At 46.4% G+C, this 12,196-nt stretch overlaps 1 protein-coding gene across 1 annotated transcript in view; it reads left to right on the forward strand.

The window, feature by feature from the left end:
* Positions 1–8,019: 8,019 nt before the first annotated feature.
* LOC109275778 (urea transporter 1) overlaps positions 8,020–12,196 on the forward strand; it is a 53,153-nt gene continuing 48,976 nt past the window's right edge. Inside the window, exon 1 of the mRNA XM_053902655.1 lies at positions 8,020–8,187. The gene's annotated coding sequence lies outside the window, so the exon portion shown is untranslated. The remainder of the gene's footprint in view (positions 8,188–12,196) is intronic.

Below are 12,196 nucleotides of genomic sequence, written 5' to 3' on the forward strand. Positions count from 1 at the left end.
AATTAGGCATCAACAAAGAGAGGGAGTCAGGTCCCACCAGTTCCAACACAACCAGCCAGTTGTGCAAATGAGTGCATCAATCCCATCACACCAATGGCTTGAAGTCAGCTTCAAGGGGAGGGGAGTATTTCCCGCAGCAAACTATAAATCTGGACCTTTTTTCCCCAGACAGACAGCTTACCAGCACACCACCACCAGGCCAGTTTGGTGGGAAGAATGAGGACAGCGGTAGGGCTCCAGACCCGAGGCTCAGAGACTAAGCCAATGTATTCGATTCTGTGATGCCACATAGATGCCATTCCACACACAGGAGGCATCTGCAAGGATAACAATCATGTTCCCAGGCATTAACAAAAGCTCAGAAGATTTACCCACAGAGTCGGACACTGAAAACACACCAGGTGGAAGTATGCAACTAGGAACAAATCCAGGAAATGTTGCAAGGGACACAGGAAGTGCAAGGTGATCAAATACCTTGGTAGTGTTTGTTGTTCATTGGGACCGACGGGGGGAAAATAGAACAAATGTAACTGTGACAACCAAAAGTGGAATATTAAATGATTGGCAAGGGGAGAGGTAGACAAAAGAGATAGGAGAGCCTGTTAGAGTACTTGGCTTGTACAGAAATTGATATGTCTAAAAATTCCACAAAGAATAAAATGAGTGATAAGAGCAACCACCATGAGAACAAAATTAGAATTAGAATTTTTGAACTAAAAGAAAATTCTCTTTCCAATGGAAAGCAGCAAAGAAAGAAAAAATTCCTCCCCCGCAAAAAGACAATAAGAACAACAACAACAACAAAAAAAAAACCCAGAAAGTAGAAATTAGTCATAATATGACAGCAATTGAGCAAAATAAAAAAAATGTTAACTATTAAATTTACCACTGAAAGACAGAGACCCTTCAGTCGCACTTTTGAGAAAAGACTTCACCATTTGCTTTTCTCAAGAAAAACATTTAAAACAGAAAGACATAAGGGCACCTGGGTGTCTCAGTCGGTATTCTCTCTCTCCTTCTCTCTCTCTGCCCATCCCCTGCTCATGTGCGCGAGCACTCTCTCTCTCTCAAAATAAATAAATAAACTTAAAAAGTTAAAACAAAAGACATGAATGTTTAAATACAAAAAAAATTCAAGGGGCGCCTGGGTGGCTCAGTTGGTTAAGCGGCCGACTTCGGCTCAGGTCACGATCTCGCGGTCCGTGAGTTCGAGCCCCGCGTCGGGCTCTGTGCTGACGGCTCAGAGCCTGGAGCCCGTTTCAGATTCTGTGTCTCCCTCTCTCTGACCCTCCCCCATTCATGCTCTGTCTCTCTCTGTCTCAAAAATAAATAAACGTTAAAAAAAAATTTAAAAAAAAATTCAAATAAATAAATAAATGTGGACCAAAAAAAAAGTTTAGGGCATCAACCATAATACCTTGAAAAAGTGAAATTGAAGGCAAAAAAAGTTAAAAAACAGAGAACGATCTACATCATGAATCATCAGGAAAATGCAAATCAAAACCACAATGTCTAGTTGTGCCAGAATGTCTAGTATCAAAAAGACAGGAAACAATAAGTGCTGGTAAGGAGGTGGGGAAAAGGGAACCCTCATGCCCTGTTGGCGGGAATGCAAACTGGTGCAGCCTCTGTGGAAGACAGTATGGAGGCTCCTCAAAAAAATGAAAAATAAAACTATCCTATGATCCAGCAATCCCACTTCTGGGTATCTACCCAAAGAATACAAAAAAAACTAACTCGAAAAGATATCTGCACCCATATGTTCATTTCACCATTATTTACAAAGCTGAGACACAGCAACAACCTAAGTGTCCATCGATAAATGAATGAATAAAGAAAATATGGAATGGATATACAGTGAAATATTATTCAGCTATAAAAAACAATGAGATCGGGGTGCCTGGGTGGCTCAGTCAGTTAAGCATCTGATTCTTGATGTCGGCTCAGGTTATGATCTCACGGTTGGTAAGATCAAGCCCCATGCTGAGCTCTGCTCTGACAGTGCAGAGCCTGCTTGGGATTCTCTCTCTCTCCCTCTCCCTCTCTGCCCCTCTCCTGCTTGTGCGCATATGTGAGCTTGCTTTCTCTCTCTTTCTCAAAATAAATAAACATTAAAAAAAAAAAAAGAATGAGGTCTTGTCATTTGTGACAACATGGATGGATGCTGAGGGTGTTATGCTAAGTGAAATAAGTCAGATAGAGAAAGACAAATACCATATGATCTCATTTATATGTGGAATCCAAAACTAAATAAATTTTTTTAAAAAAGCAAATTCAGGGGCACCTGGGTGGCTCAGTCAGTTAAACGTCCAACTTTGGCTCAGGTCATGATCTCATGGTCCATGAGTTCGAGCCCCACTGTCTGTGCTGACAGCTCAGATCCTGGAGCCTGTTTCAGATTCTGTGTCTTCCTCTCTCTCTGCCCCTCTCCTGCTCATGCTCTGTCTCTCTTTCTCAAAAATAAACATTAAAAAAAAAAAAGCAAGCTCATAGAGACAGAACAAATTGGTGATGGCCAGAGGTGAAAGGTGGGAAGTGGGAGAAATGAGTAAATTGGGTTTTTTTGTTTAGTTTAAATAAAATTTAAAAAAAAAACAAAGAATGATGTAAAAAGGAATAGGAGAAGAGTGAAGAGTACATAATTATCATACACAAATTATCATAAACACATATGTGCATAAACAATCAACCTTAAATACATCAAGCAGCAATTGACTGCACTTCAGGGAGAAATAAATAAATCAATAATTGCAGCTTTTACCAAAACCTCAGAAACTGATATATCAAAAGAACAAAAGGTGAACAGAGTTTATAGACATATAACAAGAGGATCGATAAGTGTGAGCTATTATTTACATGTAGGATTATCAACCCTCCCAGTCAACACCCCCCCTCCAAAAATCCAAACAGAGAACACACATTTTCCTTAAGCACCCATAGAACACCTGCAACACAGACCATGTATTTATTACACCATAAAACAAGCATGGGATCCTCATAAAGCACTGGTAGGAAGTGGCTGGTGCAGCACTTGGAGAGCAGGTCCTCAGTATTTAGTGGCATTAGATGAATGGATAAAGAAGAAGTGGTATACACACACACACACACACACACACACACACACACAATGGAATACTACTCGGCAATGAAAAAGAATGAAATCTTGCCATTTGCAACAACGTAGATGCAACTGGAGGGTATTACACTAAGTAAAATAAGTCAGTCAGAGAAAGATATCATATGATTTCACTTGTATGTGGAATTTGAGAAACTTCACAGAAGACCATGGGGGAAGGGAAGGGGCAAAAAGCATTACAGAGAGGGAGACAAACCATAAGAGACATTTAAATACAGAGAACAAACTGAGAGTTGTTGGGGGGGGGAGGAGGGAAAATGGGTGATGGGCACTGAGGAGGGCACTTGTTGGGATGAGCACTGGATGTTGTGTTTAAGCGATGAATCACTGGAATCTACTCCCTAAGCCAAAAGCACAGTGTTTGCACTGTGTGTTAGCCAACTTGACAATACATTATACTTAATTTAAAAAAGTCTATCCACCCTCTGTGACCTAGAAACTCCCCTCCAGAGTGTGTTCTCAGGGAAAAGTTCTCAGGGAAAGTACCCCCGCTCCCACATGGGTCACGAGGCAGGCTCTTCATCACGGCATTGACTGGGGTGGGAGAGCTGGAGAAGCCAGAGGCTAAGCAGAGTGGGGCGTGTGTTCAGTCCCCACAGCAGGTAAATGCCCAGGACCACAGACAGAGCAATGTCGACAGATCTTAAAAACCCGGTGCTGGGCTAAAACTAAATATGTGACATTTCAGGGCACCTGGGTGGCTCAGTCGGTTGAGTGCCGACTCTTGATTTTGGCTCAGATCATGAGCTGGGTGTTGTGGGAATGAGCCCTACATCAGGCTCCACACTGGGCATGGAGCTCCCTTGAGATTCTCTCTCTCCCCCGCTCTGCCTCTCCCCCTCTCTCCCCCATCACTCACATACTCTCTCTCTCTCTAAAATAAAATAAATAAAAAAACCAAATATGGCATTTGTTATCAATATCATTTGCATAAATAAAAATGCATGTGCACCAAACAACAATAGACCGTTTGTAAGCACTCACACAAGCAAAAAAGAGAAATGATAGTGGAGTATACAAATGAAAAAAACATATACACTTTCATACACTCAAGAAGAATGAAGACAGGCACCTCTCCTGGGCCGATGAAGATAACATGCAGGAACTAAGCCACATGGGTAACTCAGCTCTGCTAGAAAAAATCTGAACTGGGGCTTAGCATGTGCTCTGCTCAGCCTGTCAGAACCTCTGACAGTTTCCCAGTGACCCCAGAATTGGGGCAGGGTGGGTCTGCAAAGCCCCAAGATACTCCATTCTGTCTGCACCAACACTTGAAAGCGTTTATACATATTTTATAACTTAAAATATGTATTTTTAACATATTAAATATAATTTTTATATATTAAAATAATTCTGTGCTTTGCCTCCAAATTACAGGAACATTGTAATCCCGAGCATAACAACAGTAATGAACACGTTATGCATTTCTGCTTTGGAATGTTTTAGAATCTCAGATAAAATGTGGAAAGAAAGGGAAATTTTGTTGTTACAGAGATTGCAAAAAGGTGGGACAGAAAAGACATTCCTGAGAATGAAAGCGGTGGTGTGGAGACTATCAGCTGGGCTCACAAAGAGTGGGGACCCCCGAGATGATAAACTCACAAAACCTCCCACAGTCATCAAACCTAATTGGCGAGTCAACCAGGAGGTTAGGTGTGGAAAGTTCCCAGCTCTGAAGTCAAATGGACCTGGTTTTGAATCCAGCCCTTCTCTGTTCCTTACTGGCTGGGGCTAATCTACACAATGAGAATGGTTCCTAAGAGCAGTGTTGATGTAGAGGCTAAATAAGAACTGGAATGTAACTAGTCCATGCCAGAATCCATCAGTGTGGGATGCAGATAGAGGAGCTCACACTCTTACCTTCCATTCTTATCCCGATTCCTCGAGTCCCAGTGACCAGAAATGCCCAGGAAAGTCTGGACATCTTCTCGTTGGTTTTCTTTAAAATGTGGTGTTCAGGCCAGAGGGGCCAGATCAGAACCTTTTCTTAGCTTCAAGGTGCTGAGGAAAGGACTGGCTGGACACTGGACATAGCTCAGGTGTGACCCAAGTGGGGTACCTTAAGGCTGTTCCCTCATTTCACCATTTGGACTGTCCTCCTTCCTTCCTCTCCTACCTTACTTGTTTTAGGAAAACTTTCTCAAAATGAACTCCCCGAGACGCCCTGTTTCCTTAATCCCTCAAGGTCACTACTGTGGAGGGTACTGCACAGTTGTTCTTTGTTTCAATTATGTGGGTCTTTTCTCCAAATAGACTGTAAGTCCTATGAGGATAGTGGTTCTAATGTAAACACCCACACATATAACGCACACACACACACACACATTCATATGCACACATACATGCACACGTGTTCACACATAGATACATAATACCACACACTACCACAGGAGTACGTACATACACATGTGCATGAGCAAAGAGATACAACTGCCTACGTATACACATGCATTTATGCATTCAGACATATATCCCACATACTAATATGCTCACATATGTAAGTACATCTATATATACACACATGCAATTGTTTTTGGGTTTCGTGTCTTTCCTTCAGAGAACTAGCCACTGATAGGCACATATTGGCCCTGGGAAATGATTGATTAATAGAAACACCTCCTCTCCCCGCTCTGTCTCCCTCTACAGAGCCCACTCACTCATTCCGGCTGGATCTTGTGATCTGTTTCACACATAGAACCACATACACATAATGGACACACAGAATCTCAGGCGGGCCAGCTGCCTGAATCTTGCCTCTGAAACTCCTTCCCAACATATACTCCCTGCATAGTCCTCGGAGAAGGAACTCTGCAGAATAGTACACACCATCTGACCAGAAGTATATCATCATTTGATGGGTAATAACTTCAAGCCTCTACAAATGTTTTTTCTACCATCCTTTCCTTATAGAGTCTCCATGGTTTAGACCCAAATCATGTAATGGTCTTGGGTGAGGCAGGTAGATGGCAGACCAGTAGCTCTCAAACTTGAACACACATCAGGTTCACCTACAGTACTTGTTAAACAGTGCTGGGTCCAACCCCCAGAGTGTCTGATACAATAGGTCTGGGGCCAGACCTGAGAATGTGCATTTCTAACAAGCTCCCATGTGATGCTGTTGTTGATCCAGGGACCACACTTTGAAAACCACTGGTGTAGACTCAGAGATAGGATGCTGCCTCTGGCCATCCCTTTCCCTTGCTTTGCAGGTTATAATGCCCTGGTTTGCAAACTCTTGTGCATAGAAGAATCATCTACAGTAGTCATTAAAACACAGATCCCTGGCCCTCAACCCTGAAGATTTTGATTTAGTGGATTTGGGTGGTAGCAAAAATCTGAACTTCTAGCAACTCTCAGATCATACAGATGCTGCTGGGTCAAGGTCCAGATTTTGAGATCCTTGCGTAAGGGTGCTTAGCCCCGACTGGATGAGAATCACCTGATTCTGAGGCCCAGGTCCCACCCCAGACCACTTAAGTCAGCAGGGGCCTGGGAACAGGTATTTTTTAAAGCTCCTGGTGCAATTCCACTGTGCATCCAGGGTTGAAAAAACAACTACAGTGTCTGTGTCCAACCTGTCTCCAATCAGAATCATTTCTAGAGGCTGTTAAGCCCTCACCATCCTCAGTTCCCAGAGGGTTTTGGTAAGAAGCAGTAGGTCCAGCAAGGGTGCAGCGAGAAGCCCTGGGTGCCTGGAGGTAGGAGGGGTATGTGCGAGAGGCACAGAGAATCCTCAGAAGTGATGTGTGCCTCTTCCTCAGTGTTGTTGGGGCCCAGCCCTGCACCCCAAAAAGAGACTAGATTTTTAAAAAAATGAAACCACTAAACAGGAAACATCTGGCCCAGGAGGCTGAGCAGACAAGCAAGGTTTTGCATTGGCCCCGGAAACCTGCAAAGCACGCAGCCTAGGCCCTAGAAAGGAAGCAGCGGGGTCAGCAGCACCTCTGCTCACAATGCTGCTCTAGGCAGGGGGGTCTCCCTGGTGCTGCCACAGGGACAGCCGCTGGTCAGGGCGGAGAGGCGTGCTAAGTGTGCTGTGTGAGCGTGCAGGTGTGCTGTGTGACCAGGTATGGGCATGGGGTCCAGGGCTGCCCGCCCCCCCCCCCCACCCAGGGCGGGGATAGAAAGTGGGAGGGGTTGGAAGGTAGGGCTGGCAGCAGCTGCTGCCGCAGGTGGACAAACAGGTGAGGAGGTGGCAGGATAGAAAAGGCGCTCCCTGGAGACCTGCATGCAGAAAGCCGAAGCCAGGGAGACATTTGAAGCAAGAGATAAAGAAGATGGAGAAAAAGCAGAACACAAAGAAATATGGGAGAGCAGGTGCTAGGCGGCCAGGTGGTCCCACAACAGGAAGCAGGCAAACAACAGGCACGTTTGGGTGGAGGTCTGAGGCTCCTCCCCTCGGGAGGTGGGGCCAGAATGGGACAGAGACAGAGGTAGTTCCCACTCCTTTCCCCAGCACTTGCTTCTCCAGGAGTCAGTCTGAGTCAGGAGGATCCACCGCTGGAGAGCAAGTGTCACCTGTAGTGTGGCCTGAGCAGCTGCGGCGACGAGGGTCATGTGGGTGGAGGTGAGCAAACTGGGCAGCAGAGAATTTAAAAATCCTGGTGGCCAGACCGGCTCCAACAGGATGTTGGGGTGGGGGGACAGGCAGGAGTAGTTTTCAAAGCTCCCCGAAGGGTGCAGCCAAGGACAGACGCCCCTGCAGTGGAGGTAGAGAGGGACGCTCGGGGCCACCAGTGCTGGGCGGCAAGCCAGCGCCCTTGAGGATAGTAAGTACAGGGAAGCTGCAGCGGGAAGATTCTCTGAAGACTTATTAGATGGGAGGAACCCCAGGCAGCATTGTTTTGTCAAAGGAAGGTGTCCCCATCCCCAGGGTCAGAGTTGGCAATTCTTACCCTCTGGAGCTGGACACATTTCAGCTGTGCTCCTGGCCCCACAAAGGATTACATTCGGCCCGTCTGATTGCTGAACGGAGAGAGACATTGACCCGCAGCTAGTTTCCGGCAGCCCGGGTGCAGAGCTCCACAGAGAACACAGGAACCAAGACTGAGGTGAGGACCTGGTGGGGAAGGAAGGGGAACCCCGGGGCCGGGGCAGAAGGACCCAGTGCAATTCCTGGGCTGCCGTCTTCCCATTCTCCTGGGTCCCCACCTTGGCTCCTTGGCCTTGGCTCCAGGACCTCAACAGGAACAGACTGAGCCCCTTGTGGAGAGGGGTGGGGACGCATCCATCCTTGGGCCTCGGCCTCTCCCCTGGGTGCAGGCAGAGAGTGGCAGATACAGTTGCCCTGGAGCAAACCTAACTATACACAGCACTCCCCCCCCCCCCGCCCCCCCGCACTATCTCCTATCCTCTGGTCCTGCCTCCTTCCCTCGCCTCCACAGACCACCGGGTCCCCTGACAGGCAGGTTATTTGCAAGTTAAAGTGATGTACTGTCTGTCCTGTTTCCAGCCCCCTGGACCAGGGCTAGCCTTCTGGGAGCCATGCAGTTACATGGGCCTCACATCTGGTTTAATGCTATTCTATCGCTATCTCAAAAATCTTAATACTTTTTGCACTGGACCCTGTGGATTATGTAGCTGGCTCTGCACTGGGCTCTTGCTGGAGACTGGCGCTCTCTCTCCCATGGCAACAGCATCAAAGCTCCTCCTCTGCTTTTCTAATTCCTCCCTCCCCTGTGACAGCAGAAGACAGCAACATGAGCTCCATATACACAAAGGGACCTCACAAAGAGAAGGCACGTACCCAAGGGAAGAGGGAAACCCAGAGAGAGGTGGCATCTGCCATTCTGAAACCCCAGCATACCCAGGCTCCACGGTGCAGGGTCTGGAACAAGCCAGGAAGACACCCAGTGACGTGATCTGGCATAAATTTCTTAGTAGCCTCCATACTCTTTAAGCAAGCTATAATTTTAATATCAAATGTGAGATTGACCATGGGACTTAACACCTAATTTTATGGAGTCTGCTATTGCTAGTTTCATCGGGATGAGTTCATACTCATACTTCCTCAACGAGGCGGCAAATTCTGAGGCCAGGGACCTCATCTCATAATTATGTGGACACAACATAGTCTTGGGTTCAAGTACATGGCTGGGTGCAGGGTTTCCTTGCAGCTTGATTCGCTTGTTTGGGCTCATAGGACTGTTATCTGAAGGAAGGAAGGCGCTGGGAGGGCTTCCGTGGGGAGAGGGAAACAGTGTCTGAGTGTTAAGGGTGAGGGCTGGGTGTCTGCAGAGCCGATTCCAGTCCCAGCCCTGCTGCTGGCCATGTCCTCTGCGTGACTCTGCATCGAGCCATCTCTCTGCCAGCCTCCATCTCCTCACCTACGAAATGGGAGTAATAGTGGAAGCTGCCTTCTAGGTTTGTCACGAGGTCCAAAGGAACTACACCGTGACCCCTCCTGCACTTGAATGTGCACCCAGATCTCCTGAGGGTCTTAGGTAAATGCCAGCTGTGTGTCAGTAAGTCGCAGGTGGGTCTGAGCTGCTGAAATTTGTAAGTGCCCGAGTGATGCTGATGCTTCTGATCTCCCAGCCAAATTTTATGGTGACATTGTGTGGTCCCCAGATAAGCAGCACTGCATCACTGGGGAAACTTGGTAGAAATGCAGATTCTCAGGTGCCACTGGACCTACTGACTCAGAGACTCTGAGGGTGGGCATGGCCAAACCATATGAACAAGCCTTCCAGATGCTTCTGCTGCAGGTGGGTTTGAGAACTCTTCAGCTCAGCACGGTACCTACTTTTCAATCACACGAGTACCAACATAAGTACCTGTTAGGTACGTAAAAGTGTGCTCAGTGATGTGGTAGGAGCAAAGACCCTGGAACCCTCCTGGTCTCTACCTGCTTAGAATTTAGCTCACTGGGCACCAGCTGTTGTGTATGTAAGAATGGGGGGAGGAGGTAGGTTGGGGGGTATGCTTATGGGAAATGCAGATTTAAGGTTTGTCTACCATAAGAGATTTTTTTTCACCCCCAAGAGATTTTGATTCAGTAAGTCTAGATTTTTAGAATAGAACCCCACGTTTTCTGACCCTTATTCTGTAATCCACTGACAATCCACCTTCATTTAGAAGGTGACACCAGAAAACTCATTGGAAGTTAACCAGCTGCCAAGCTGTGTGATGCAGACCCTTGTGTGCTTGAAACATCTTTTGGAAGGGGAAGAGGTTGCTACAACCTGGCGAACAAGCAGAACCCCTTGGATGCGATACAATGTCAGCCAGTAGAACTGGGTGGGATGGACGCAGCCTTAAGCCCCGCGCTTTACGTAACAACTCAGCTACATCTTGTAAGTCCTGTCCGGCTGAACATCTCATTCCCATTTTACAGGTCAAATGCCCAGAGATATAATACATTAAGTGGCATCTTCACAGATACCCAGTTGGTAAATCTCACAGCTGCAATTCACACCCAAGCCCCCGTGACTGCCTTTGAAGGCTCTAGAGCAGGAGCGGGACTTGAAGACAGAGATCATTTGGAGATGTTAGTTTGTTAAGGGTGGGCAAGACAGACAAGGGACCAATGACAGCAATCAGCCTGGCTATGGTCTTCTGGCCAAGGAAAGTAAACAAAGGAGACTCAGCTTTTGACCATCATAAAGTGCACGGAGACCTCTCGGGGTAGAGGACAGTTATTGACAATGGAAAGAAGCCACAGTAGTGTAAACAGACATGGAATCCAAAAACCTCAAGCCCATGTCCCTTTTCTTCCTAATCGTGGCCCTGAGCAAGGTATTTCCTGTCTTGAACCTGTTTTCTCACCAGTAAAATGGAGATTATAATCCCTGGCTTGCCTGCCTCAGAGGTTACTGTAAACACATGTTTACACGTTTTGGAAACTGTAAGGTGAAATACTGTTAATAGTGTCAGCTAAGCTGCCTTAAATGGTACTGGGCATGTTAATAGACTTAGTCCAAGGAGAACTTTTCGCCTGTCTTTTCTCCAAGAATATATTTTCAAAAACTGTAAGTCCTTACCACCGTTTCAGCTCGGGCAGCTAATGGTTCTTCTTTTAGTGGGAAGGTGCAATTTAAAAATAAAGATTTCTTTTCATACCCAATTCTTGTGATTTTCCCATGGCTTCTATGGTGGAAGGAATTTATAAGAATTTTTCTATAACACTTTTGTTGAGATGAAATTCACATTTTATCAGACAATTCATCCACTTAAGTATGCAGTTCCATGGAATTGTGCAAACATCACCACCATCAATTTTAGAACATCGTCATTGACCCCAAAGAAACCCTGTACCAATTAGCAATCACTCTCCATTTCTCCCCAAGCCCTCCAGCCCTAGATAAACTTTAATCTACTTTTAAGATTAATATTAATATTAAACAGTAAGGTTTTTTGAAAATCGAGGTGGTCCAAGAACCACCTGCATAGAATCACCTGAATGGAGTTTAAAAATGCAGATCACTGTGGCCCCTTCAGACCTAGTAATCAGAACTCTGCAGCTGGAGCCCAGATGCTGCCTTCCCAGCTCTTGTGATTCTTGTTCACACCAAGGCTTGAGAACCACTGCTCATCCTTGGATTAAAGGAGAGAGACAAGCTGTCTGGGGAGAGATGGGGGGCAGAGGTTGACAGGCACCTAGGACTAAGATGGCTCTTCCTGTCTCGTCTTCCTTTCTCTTCCCCAGCTTCGCTGCCCACCTCTGTGCCCTTTCTCACGCTGACTCATCCCATGTGTGGGTATGATCACTGAACTTCAACACACGAAGTACTCCTTGCCCTGCGATACCTCCAGATTCTCACCAGAGGGCACCAGAGCATCTCCAAAGCCAAGCCGCCCTCCCCTTCCAAGGCAGGCTGTCCACTCAGGATGGTCTCCCAATCTCAGGCCGTCCCTCACCTTACCGGTTCTCCAAAGGATGTCAGGCCACAGGAGGGTGCACGACTGCTAAAAAGCAAAAAGCACTTATTACTTGAGAGTCCTGGAGAGTTTGTCTAATGCCTCTGAGCCCAAGTTTCTCCTCCTAACAAGGAAAAATACGAACTTGGCTATTGCTGTGCTTTCAACAGTGAAAGGAGATAACTGCGGTAACGCTCCTCC

This window comes from Panthera pardus, unplaced genomic scaffold (assembly GCF_024362965.1).
Source record: "Panthera pardus isolate Hobbes unplaced genomic scaffold, ASM2436296v1 HiC_scaffold_15, whole genome shotgun sequence".
In the NCBI taxonomy this organism is placed as follows: Eukaryota; Metazoa; Chordata; class Mammalia; order Carnivora; family Felidae; genus Panthera; species Panthera pardus.